The following is a 12,510-nucleotide window of genomic DNA, read 5'->3' on the forward strand; positions in this document are numbered from 1 at the left end:
CTCACCACAGGATCCACCATCAGTCATTAACTACACGTGCCAATCATACGCTTAGTTTCCTCCTTGGTGCCAATCATGGATTTGATCTCCTGCCCTCATTTCTATCTTTTTCTTTTAGCTACAAGCAGCCCAAATCTCGCATGGGTCTACTTGGCAAGATTTTTTAGAACAGCTCTTTAAAACCAGTGGTACTTACCCAACAGCTTGCAAGATAAATCGAAAGTTTTTATTATTATCACTTTACTACAACGCCCCCTATTTAGCATTTATAATCAGTATAAAGACTTAAAGGGGCTCTATGTAAGAATCAGAAATTGCTTCTTAACAGTGACACCTGTGGCCGTTAAGTCAGCGTCCTGTTGCTCGCACTACGTAGACACAAGCGAGCATCGGTCAAGACGGTGACACACACGAGACTGAACGTGATTGACAGCTAAAACCACAATATCACTATATATTTCACATGCTTGGCAGTAATATTAGCTTACCTGTCCAATAGGAATTTTGCCAGCATGCAGCCCATTTTGATACCCCAAAACCAAACGAAGGTCCCTCAATGAATCGAAGGCCCGGCTGATGTTGATCCTAGTTTTCCCCCAACGTCCCCCTGCTTTCGTGGAGTTTGTGTTGGAGTCTGGGGCTGGTCGTTTGTTGGCGTTAGCGGACTCCATTTATAGCCAAACGTTAGCTATGTTTGCACACTGTTAGACCTGTAGAGAGTCAAGACACCTGGGAGCATGCATGACGTCACATCCGTTGGATTTTCCCTGAAAAACCGACCCACATTCTTCATATTAAAAGAAGTCTACAGGCTGATAGAGACCCAGAAAGTCGTGAAAGGTTATAACCTGTTCACACATTGGCAATAAAAAAACGATTTAAACAATTTTTTTTATTCGGGTAAAAACTTACATACACTCCCTTTAATGTATTCTTGAAAAAAAAACTGTGATGTAATTGTAAGTAAGGACATTTCAAAGTGTATTTGTCAAGTATAACTTCTCTCATGAGGAAAAACGTTATAAGATAGCTGCATTCATACTTACTCATATGTGATTACACACTTGAACTAATCCTTACAGTATGTTTTAAAACTGTTATTAACTGTTTATACACATACACATATCTTTACACACACATAAACTGTGATTGTTGGTATAAAATGGGTTCAAAACTTCTGAGGAAGCTTAAAGTTTTAGTCTTCATCAGCAGATGGTGTTTGCTCAGTTGTCATGAAAAGTGAAGAAAGACAGAGTATTTATGAATAGATGAATATTTGACTAATGAATATGATAAATAGATTGAATTAATAGAAGAAATAAAATCATCATATTCATATAAAATATGGAGACAGCCTGAGATGGATGTCACATATCCTAGTGATACAAAATATGGCGTATACATCACTATACTCTGAGCCTAATGTATGAAAATCCCTTTAGGCACAAGCTGTTCACCAGTATGTATAATCATCTTCATTATCCGCTTTAGGAAATACTACCAATACCATGTACAATATAAAGTTTAAATCGTAGTGGCAAAAAAAAAGTGTGCTATTAAAAGTGCTGAGCGTGGCACAAGCTTAATGTTAAACACCACATTAGCTCTTGGGACCAAACATGTATAAAACAGAGGCAGCATTAATATTTATGATTCAGCACTAACCGCTCTGCTCTGATCTCTAAGTATTCACTAAGTTCTGTTATCGATTGTGAGGAGAGTGCTATCTATGTGCAGAGGCCGGAGTGGAGAGGTCATAGTGACTACTTCAGACCTGAGAGGTCACTGTTGACAAATTAGTGTGTTGACGGGTCAGCGAGAGGGGTCGTGAGCCCGCAGGAAGAGGTCAGGGGTCAAGTTTGTGCAAACATAGCTCACCGTGTTGCAGCTACTGTCAGGAGCTGTGCGGGCTTCGGTCGTCTTACATAGTGGTGAATACAGAGAGGGCTAACTGCGGCAGCCTCATATTTATATAGGTTTTTCTTTACAGCATGCTTTAAGGGGGACACTTTAAACTTTTAACACTGTTTATAGCCATGCTAGCATCAACATTTGTCCAAAACATTTGACGAAATACTAAATGATGACATTACCATCAGCCCTAGCTGTACTATGTGTTACTTGTAATTAGAAAACCCTAACATGCTAAGGTGGTGAACATGGTAAGCTTCGGTTAAGCTTTCCGCAAGGATGGTTGCACGGACATGAGCTGACGTGGAATCATGACAAGGGAACGTTTGGATCATCTATACTCTGTGCGTGTTTCTCCTCGTGTAGTTATAAAAATTTGGCGAAAACCTACCGCACGGAACCCCTGCAAAGGGAAGTTTGGCCTTGCGGACACTCTGAACCCTCGCGGATGCAGTGAACATAAATCACGCTTAAAAAATCCAGACATTTCCTCGTCACAATTCCACGTCAGCTCATGTCCGTGCGACCGTCCTTGTGGGAAGTATAACCGGGGCTGTAGACTCTACTGTTTTTATCACAAAATTACAAAAATAAAACAATTACTCACCACATTACTCTCTACCACATCTGCTTTTTAAAAAAAGAAAAAAAAAGAAAAAAGTATTCGATCATCTTATTTGTATCGAGTTCCTTTTACCCTTCATCATCTGGCTCCACTTTCCTGTTCCTGAATAAAAAGTGTTGTAAGTCTTTGCTCGTCTTATTTTGTGAGATTGTAGTACAGTGTGTAAATTGGGTTGTGCAAAAAGAGAAAGCTGCTTAAATCTACCATGTGTGCAGGCAGTGTGCAGATATTTTCTATCGCTCCATTACCTCCCTATTGATTGAAGGGCTGGATTTGATGTGTTAATCCGCTCTCCCTGGTGAAAGATTCCTGTCTATGGAGACACTAAACACACACACACACACACAAACACACACACACGCACACACACTCACACACACACACACTCTCTCTGCGCTGACTGAAAAAAAAGTAATCAACTGAGAATTCTACAAGGCTCCTCATTCACCTCGCAGTCTTGTGAAAGCCTTTGATCAAGAAGTGCTTAGGTTTCACATAAACGGTTGGATACCTTTCAGAGACCATGCTAAGCACACAGCTACTTGGGGGATTTAGCCTGCTTTAATGCCTGTTTTCAGAGCTTCTCTGTGGTATTTGAGCCAACACGTTAGCTGAGGTGCACGGCGAGTTATGAACTGCCACACAAGTAGATATTGCAGAGGCTAACCAATGCATGATTGTCGTGAAATATTGGGCTAAACCCAACGGCTCTTCTTTGTTGTTCGACAACAAAGCAGCAGCGTGCCTACAAGTGCATTTTGTCAGCTCTACTTGATGTTACAGCTCTTTGCATTAAATCATGTGGTAAGGTAAGTGTCATAGCATCACAAGTAAGACCAATATATTCTGTAAAATACTCTGTTTCCTAAATAATATAATATTTTAATCTGAAATTAAGCAGTTTGCAGCCAAGTATCATGCATTTTAGTCAATGATGCTGCAAAAAACAAGAAAAGAACATCAGTAGATATTAGTTATTTGGTAACAAATATTAAAACCTCTACATCCTATCAAGCTTCTTATCAATCTGCCTTTATTTTCTTGTGATTTGAAAGCTGTACAGTTTACACACTTGATAAATTAAAGGTGCTATTCATAACATTGATAACATTCAGCCAGTAGATGTTGCATTCTCCCTGCCCCATTCTGTTGCATTTACTTCACAACAAGTTGTTGCCAGGCACTTACCGTCAAACTCAGACTTTTATCCGTTTTTTATATAACTGACGACCCAGAGATGCCACGAGATACCAGTGTCGCTTTACTATTGGCTCACAAGCCTTGTTAGAAGTGGGTACCAAACGTCAGATATTGTCCACAGAGATAAACAAAACATTAATTTTGGACCCGCCAAAATTTTTTAAATGATTCATTCAGAGTCATAGTAATTTTTCAGGATTTTCCATACTTTTATTTGGCACCTTTCTAAAGACTCTGTGGATGTATAATTTTAAATATAAATAAATCATCTACATAAAAATGTTATAATAAGACCTTTAAATACTGCTAAATACGCTTCATCTCCAGTAACTCTGTCCCATTTCTTTGCCATCCTTTTGACTGATGAGACATCTTTGTTTGGAAACACTCTCCTACGCTCTTAAGTCCTGGGACACCGTGAGTTAAATGAACCATTTTGAAATCTTATCAAATAAACATGTTTGTGAGTTGGTCTGCATTTACTGTATACTCGCGTGTGTGTCTCTAATCCCTCTCCGACGTCTGAATTGAGACTCTATGTCTGAACTCTTTGTCTCCCTGCCAGTCGTTTACTTGCAGGTTCATGAATATGTCTCTCTATAATGTGTTCCCGTCGTTAACTGTAATTAAAACAAATGTAATTTTTAGTGTACACATTGTCGAGCAAAGTTGCCTGTAGCGTTGTTTCATTTATTGCTTCTGAGCATCCCCGTCTCGTTTGTTTAGTTGAACACTTCTTTTCCAAACCACAGTATGTCTTATCTGCTTCTTATTTCTGTTGTTGACATACAGCAGGCTTTCTTTTTTCATTGACTTAACTCCCTGATTCATTGCTCCTTCCGTTTCTCCGGCGAGAGGGAACTTCTGCACTTACAGGAAGACCTCTTGGCCAAAATGCACCGGCTCCACCTTTTCCAGCGGCCGGCGCAGTATTGACAAAAAAGCAACACCCACACGAGAGCAGCGCCGCTCCCATGAATCAAAGCGCAGAGCAGCGAAAGGTTAAAAGCTCCTGGGGCCTGCAGACACATTTTTCAGGGGGGCGGGTAATAGGATCAGGGCTTCCATAACTCCCCAGAACAGCCGATCCTCCCTCGTTTCTGCCCGTTTAGCCTTCAAAGAGAAAGTTTGTGTGTCTGTGACGGCTGGTCAGGGGGTTAAGAGGAAAGTGCATTTTTTCGGTCACAAACTCAATTTCCTTGGTGAGCTGAAGAGGCCATGCTTTAAAACCCACAGCATAAAGCCTGTTTAATTTGTCCCACATAAGGCATCCTCCTGAACCTCTCACTCTGCTACGGACTGACAGAGTCATGATTGCAAGAGCAGAAGAATGACTATCCAGCTATTTTTCTCCAAGTCTTGACCCTTTGTAACTCTAATAATAACACGCTCTGTATTCTGCCGTGCGTCTGTGTCGTCCTGTCTTTGTGTTGTTATCTTAATGTGGAAAATTTGTCAGCAAAGGAAATGAGGTCAAACAAATTAACCCTGTTTGTCATCGTTAGCAACCACAACATGTTGTTTTACATGACAGAAGATAACAGTTCCCATACGTGCTGTATATGCGCAACACATCAGAAGCATACAAAGCTTCACATCTGAATCAAATAACCAAAGATAAAATGTTAGATAAATAGGTTATCGCAACCCACAAAGAGAGCAGTCAGACAGACAAATACACAAATTGCTACGTGAATGTCAATGATGATGACGTCAAGACAAGTAGGTCCTCCCTTATCCCTTACAGCGACTGAATACCACTCATGTCAATCAAATATTTCTTGCAGATTGTCAACTGAGAATCCCTCCGCTCACTCCTCCCTTTAGACGGCAGCACGTAAATGCAAAACCGTGGTAACATCATTCACCTTATCATAATAACACTAATTTAGGAGCGTTTCACAAGCATGTTGGAGAACTACAGTGGCCTTCAGGTAACATAAAATCGCGAAAGTCTCTATCTAGAGCCAGTATTTGGTTTGTCTGTTCTGGGCTACTGTAGAAACATGGCGGAGCAACATGGTGGACTCTGTGAAGAAGACCTGCTCCGGTAATGGCTAGAAGGGAGCCCGTAAACTGAGGAAACTCTCGCGAGATTGTTAAGGTTATCTTGAATAGTTAGGTTAGACATCGATCTTGAATAGTTAAGGTTAGGATAGGTTGTCAGGCAGCGAGTTTTGCAACAGTTTTTGCAAGTTTTTGCAGATCTCAGATCAGATTTTGCAATTTACAAACTCCCTATTAGACACGACCACCCTTTCCCTATGTAGATATGAAGGGCTCATTCTAAGCTAACAAAAACACAACGATTCCTGGTTTCAAGTGATTATACACTAATGAAAACTAATGTTATTAATATTATTATTCCATTTCTGCTAATAGATCTCCCCAAATCTTACAGACTGGCCCTTTAAGGAAGAAGAGGGAATCAAGAAAGGAAAAAAAAAAACACAGAAACAATTCAGAAATCGACAAATTTATAGGCTATAAACAGACTAACATTTATAACAGAGACATTGCTGAGCAGTCAATTAATTAATTTTGTTGAAGTTTGACATGCAAATTGATTCAACAGCAAGCAGTCTGTCAACAGACAGTCCAAAAATAGAGAAAGCTATCTCATATTGGCTTTATTGCACATATAAACCAACTCTGTCTTGCATATGAGTGCCTTACAAAAGAGGCATGGTTTGTAGTGAATCAAGAGACAGGAGTCGATAGTACAAATACATCAAACCATATTCATTTTTCATTTGGCTTTATTTTAAACCTTAGACTAGGTGTTTATTTCTTGGTGCCACACTTTCCACGTTTGTTTACATTGTTGGGTTAGATATTCCCAAGGTCTCTGTTCTCATCTGAGGATGTATTCTATCTAGTTATTTTAAATATGCCCACATCATGAGGCTTTGACACTGTAGTAATCTGGGCTAAAAGTAATACTACTCACCGTGGCCTTTGTATCTCGTACACGCCTCAACAATGTGATCAATTATCACCGTGCCTCCGAGGCTACATGCCTGAGTGCCTCAAACTGCTCGTCTCATGACTGGGCCGAATACATTTTAGCCGTCATCACTTGAGCGAGGGGACACTGTCCCCGATAATTAAAAGAGCTCCATTGTCATGCGGCAGAGCTGCTGTTCCGACGCACGCGGAGCCGAAGATCAGATGACGATGACAGGCCGAGTGTGGAGCGGGAGCCCGGGAGCAGGCGACGAGGGGGCAGGGTCCCTGAGGGTGACCTCGGCCAGGCTTCGCTCACCAGCTGCTGCCTGAAACGGGACACCAGAGCCCCTCCGCTGCCATCCACCTGGATCACTTACCTGACTGTGCTGCATACACACACACACAGATACAGATGCAAATGCCAACAGTATCCCTTTCTTACTCTAATTTATTACTCCAATGTTGAGGAGTTTTATACTCTGGGTTTAGGCTTTTTTGTTTAGTGTCTCACCTTATTTGACTGTAATTTCTCCTAATTGGGAAAGTCCAATTTTCTATTCAATGCACTCTCACAGCTAACTCCTGCCTGTGCCATGTGCTCCATGACTCCATGGCGTCACCCGCCATGATGAGCTTCACCAGGAAGGCATTGAGGTTCATGCATGATGTTCTCTAGTCTCATCATGTTTAAAGTCTTTACACTGGTTACCTGTTTTGTATTGATTTTTAAATGATTTTTATTGGTTTATAAGGATCTGAGAGGAGCTGAAAGAATTGATATTTTTTTCTATTTAGTCTGGCTTTTATGTAGTGTTTTATAATTTTAGTGGTTTTATTATTTATAATATTTTATACTAGTAACTGTAACTGTAACTGTATTTGTCAATTATTTTTTTCAATAGCTTGTAAAGCACTTTGAAGTGCATTTGATTTGTTCGAAACGTATTATGTAAATAAAGTTTGATTGATTGATTGATGTAGCCAAATAAAGCAGGTTGCATGCAGAAATGGTTCGCAATATGACAGCTAAGTTTACAGCTAACTAACATCATAATTGTCTTTTATTGGCCCAGAATGGATAATCAAACTTTGAATTGTTTCAAACGGGACGTGAACAGCGGTCTCCTGGGTGAAAGTCTGTGTTTGTTTGACCCAATCATCCGCCCGACCTCGTCCTTGAGCAGACTTCCTCGCTCTTTATACTACGTCAGTTGCTCTGACCGTCTAATAATGACGCAGATGGGTTTACATTGGAGTTAGTTGAAAGCCTAGCGAGTCTCATACAGATGCATATTCTTCAGCTTCTTACCTTTCAAATGAGACCAAATATGCTGTATGCATATACGCCTTATGATTGAGGAACTGGTTTTGATTAATTATGGGTAGTTATTTTAGGCGTTTTCTCCGAGGAATAGGGCTAGGGCGTAGGAGGTTAAGGGTGTCTTGATGCGTCGGTACCAGATGCCAAGGTCTCTCGGGTCAGAACGAGTTGCTGTGTTATAGTGGACACAAACCAATATTACTTTTGCAATTTCATAAGATTTATAAGACCCTGATTCTGCACTTATGATATACAGCCTATATATTTTTTTGTAACTCAGTGTTGTTTTGCAGCCAGGATACGCTTGAAAAAGCCATTTTTAATCTCACTGAGGTGTTCTTTGTTAAATAAAGGTTAAATACCGTGCACCAGCGTGACCGCGAAGCACGCTGAGAAAAGAGCACCATGTAAAGAAACGTCCACAAAGTTTATGACTGTTTTTTAAAGGCCAGGCGGCATTGTGGGCAACGATACATCACACTCAAACATACCTTACAGCAAGTCAGTGTGTGGCGATGTACTTTGACAGCACGTGTAAATGATCCTCCGGACAACCTCGCTGATTACTGCGGCATCCCCAGAAACAAATCCATCACCTGATTACACCCAAACCTCTACGGCAACACAAAGGTAACAAACTGCCATACCTGTCATAGTTATGAGTGCAAGGGCCTCTGTTTGTAGCAGCCAGAGCTGGTGCATACTTCACACAGTGACCCCCACGGCACTCTCATTTGTCAGACAAACCTTAACTAAAGCGTGGGAGTGGAGAAACCCCCCAGGTTGGGTGGAGTGACAGAATGGGGAGTGACGCTGGATAAACACACTCAGTGTTATATGTCACAGGGTGCTTAGTGTTAAAGGGGCTCTCTGTAAGAATCAGAAATAGCTTGTTAACAGTGACACCTGTGGCCGTTAAGACAACGACAGTCAGTGTCCTGTTGCTCGCGCTTGTGCTCGCACTATCGACCCGCACAGGACTGAAAAACCACAATATCACGATATATTTCACATGCTTTGCAGTAATGTTAGCTTACCAAATGAAGGTCCCTACATGAATTGAAGGCCCGGCCGATGTTGATCCTAGTGTTAACTTTTCCTGCTTCAGCCTCCCGACCGTCATCAGAAGACAACGGGTCTCCAGGGTTGGAATCGATAACGTTACTCGCTCCGGAGTTAACCCCCGTCACTTCACTCAGCTGCTGGGAAACAAGACACCTTCTGCATAAAATGCAACTTCCACTGTACATTCCCTTGATATTCTCAAAGATAAACTAACTCTCTTTTGCATGTTTTCTCACACACTCGCCGCCGCTCTCTCTCTCTTGCTTCACCACTCACTTCCCACATGCACACACACTGCCACAACACTAGTTTTCCCCCGACGTCGGTCACATTCCTGTTCTCTTCACTAGATATAACTTTAGTTTGTGTTAGAGTCTGAGATTCTATTTTTAACCGAACGTTAGCTACGGATAAGGCACTCGTGAGCACGCATGACGTCACATTTGTTGGATTTGTCAGTATGTTAGTGTGCTGACTTGACTATGACTTGCTCCAAAATGCATGTTATTATCATAAATTGGGTATGTCTGTAAAGGGGAGACTCGTGGGTACCCATAGAGTCCCTTTAACAACCCCACTCCCAAAACAGGTTGAAAAGCAAAATCAAATTCAGTTGACCAAACGGACAAATTCTCCTAATTCACTACAGTGAAGACCAACAGCTCAGATTTGCCATCACCACCTTACATCAATCTAAAGTGCTCCCTGACCTGCAACACCGAAACACACAGTCTGAGAGGTAATATTGAGTCTGTCTGTAACACCTCATAAAGACTCTCCTCGAGGCGACTTCATCATCCCCCCAGCAACACTTTGCCTCCGCAGCCTTGGGTGATAAATAATTACTCGTCGGAGCCTTGACTTTTTTCTTCTGTGGTGTTTGCATGCTGTCCCTTCGCTCAGCACTGTGGCACTCTGACAGCGTCAATTATTAACCAGCTGCTTTTTTGCCTCGGTGTGTACTCTCTACTCTTTGTTTGGATTCTTGTGTTGTTTCTGTGCGAATAATACCACAGGAAAAAAACTTTAGGGTGCATGCATGAATGAATGAATGTGCCCTATATGTTATTTGTATGTATAAGTCTTTATATATTTGTGTCTGAGTGTCAGCGGGGGTTTCTGAAGAAGAGGAAAGGGGCTCAAAGTGTAAAGAGGTTGGTGAGTTTTTCAGCAATAATCCTGTGTGTGTGTGTGTGTGTGTGAGGACCTCTGAGCATGATGGGCCAATGTCTGTAATGAGTGGGAGGTAAACAGGGGCGAGCTCTCATTTATTCATAAGGCAAACAGAGACTGTGTGCAGTGAATGGGAATAAGTGTGTGATGATTTATTTAAAGCTATTTGTTTCAGGCCACGCAGGCTAATTTCCCTCTAAAACAACTAGTACTCTTTATCCAACTCTGTCCCTCTATGTCTCTGGTTGTACTCTTACTTTGTACTGTCTCAAAATAACAAACAGAGCTAGATATTTGTACCATCTCACCCCGGCTGACATATTTTAATGCTAATGTACACAATGCGGAGGAATAATTAATGCAAAATGAGCCGGAAAATCAGTCAGTGCTACAAAAGTAAATATAAAAAAACCCGAGGAAGTACAGCCTCCCTCTAATGTTTACATGTGGGATCCCAGTTATGAGCCTTGTGATTTGATTTAATCTGATCACCAGTAATTTAGGCTTTGACTCTGATCACAGAGCATAAATGGGCGATTTCGTGACAAACAACAGTTTATCCAGCTACCCAAATACTTGTGTGCAGAGCCTCCACTGGCTGCCTGGCAAACTCACAGTGACAACAAGACTCTGGGAAGTCACTGCGTCTGGCTATTGTTTGCTAAGAAATAGTTACAGCACGTAACTCTCCATAGAACTACAAACTTAAATTTTTACATTTATTTTTGTGCGAAGATTAACTAAACTACCCTTATAAAAAAGTAGTATACTTAAAGTTTATTTATTAAGTAAACTTAAGTAAAGTTCAATTATAATTCCCAAGTATACTTTATGAAGTAAGTGTACAGGCAAAGGTATCCAAAACACTGGGCAAAATCGTAGTACAAAGAAGCAACGTTCAAAGCACATGAGGACCGCTGACTAGGAAGGCAGTCGAACTGGCAACAGACAAAGAGCAGCACGAGGACTAAATACACAAGGGAGGAGGGGTGATCAGGGCCAGGTGAAACTAATTGGGGCGGGGCAGGTAATCACAGAGGCGGGAAACACACACGGGGGGCAGGAAGTGAAGGATCTCGAATGAGACACAAGAGTGAGTGTACCAAAATAAAACAGGAAATCTTAACTAAAACTGGAAACGAAGAAAACATGACCTTAATCGGGAGACTGGGATGTAACACTGGTTCTCCCGTGCCTCCAGTGGGCCCATCAATACGGCCTGGTCCTCCAGCAGCGTGGTGTCGGCTCCCAGCGGGTACTGGCCGAGCAGCGAGGCGAAGCTCTGCTCCTGGCCGGAAAAGGCAGAGGCGGAGGCGGAGGCGGAGGCGAAGCCGGATCTGAGTCTGTCCGGAGCGGGCTGGTTGCTGGAATCTGAGCTGAAGGAGTTTCTGGTGAACCTGCATGATTTTGTCTAATTTTGCGTGGAATCCGACCCGGTGACACCGATGACAAGCATTAAGAATAACTATATAGACATATAGCCTTGTCGCTGATGATCTCATATACTTATGTAGGTCATATTGAGGCATCCAGACTGTTTCATAACCAGTTAAAAGTTCCTCGTAGTAACTTTAACGCACACATATGAGTGGACAGCAACAAATCAGCTAATTGTGCTACAGTATTCCAGTTTATTTAGAAGTAACCCATGGCATATTTAGGTTTCTGAGAACCAATAAGGGCTGTGCACATGTGCAAACACATTAATGCAACTCTCAGAGACCCCGATATAACCTAGATACTAGTGTCTATGCATGACTGTGTGACTAAAAGGTTCCAGTGCTGAGTGGCAGGGCCGACAGAGACTTCCACAACTAACTTCTCCTCCCTCGAGCACGTTCGGGCTCAACCCCTCAGACGATCTGGCCGTCTTGTTTAGAGTTCTGTCACCCTGCTTTTCATCCAGGAGAAGGAAAATTTGAGCTTAACATGAACACGTCTTTAATCATGTGTCAGCATCAATTATCACTGTCTGGAAAGCGGCAGCCCTTTTGAAGAAGGTTCTCTTCAGGAGAGATGCGTGAAAACTTGGAAGTCAAAACACACATGTCTGGAAAGAGTCGTGCTCCGAGGCAATCTTAATTGCTAATTTTGTGTGTTGTCTGCAGTTCCCCGGGCACAGAAGTGACAGTTCAAAGAGCAGTCCCCCTCGCCTTATTACTGCTAGCATGCAACCCCGTTGGTGAAATGCCTTTTCATTACGAACAAACAATTGGTCATTTTCATGAGAATGCCTTTAAACTTAAAACCAACAATTTTGCTGCAG

The sequence above is a fragment of the Sebastes umbrosus genome, chromosome 20, assembly GCF_015220745.1.
Source record: "Sebastes umbrosus isolate fSebUmb1 chromosome 20, fSebUmb1.pri, whole genome shotgun sequence".
Taxonomy (NCBI): Eukaryota; Metazoa; Chordata; class Actinopteri; order Perciformes; family Sebastidae; genus Sebastes; species Sebastes umbrosus.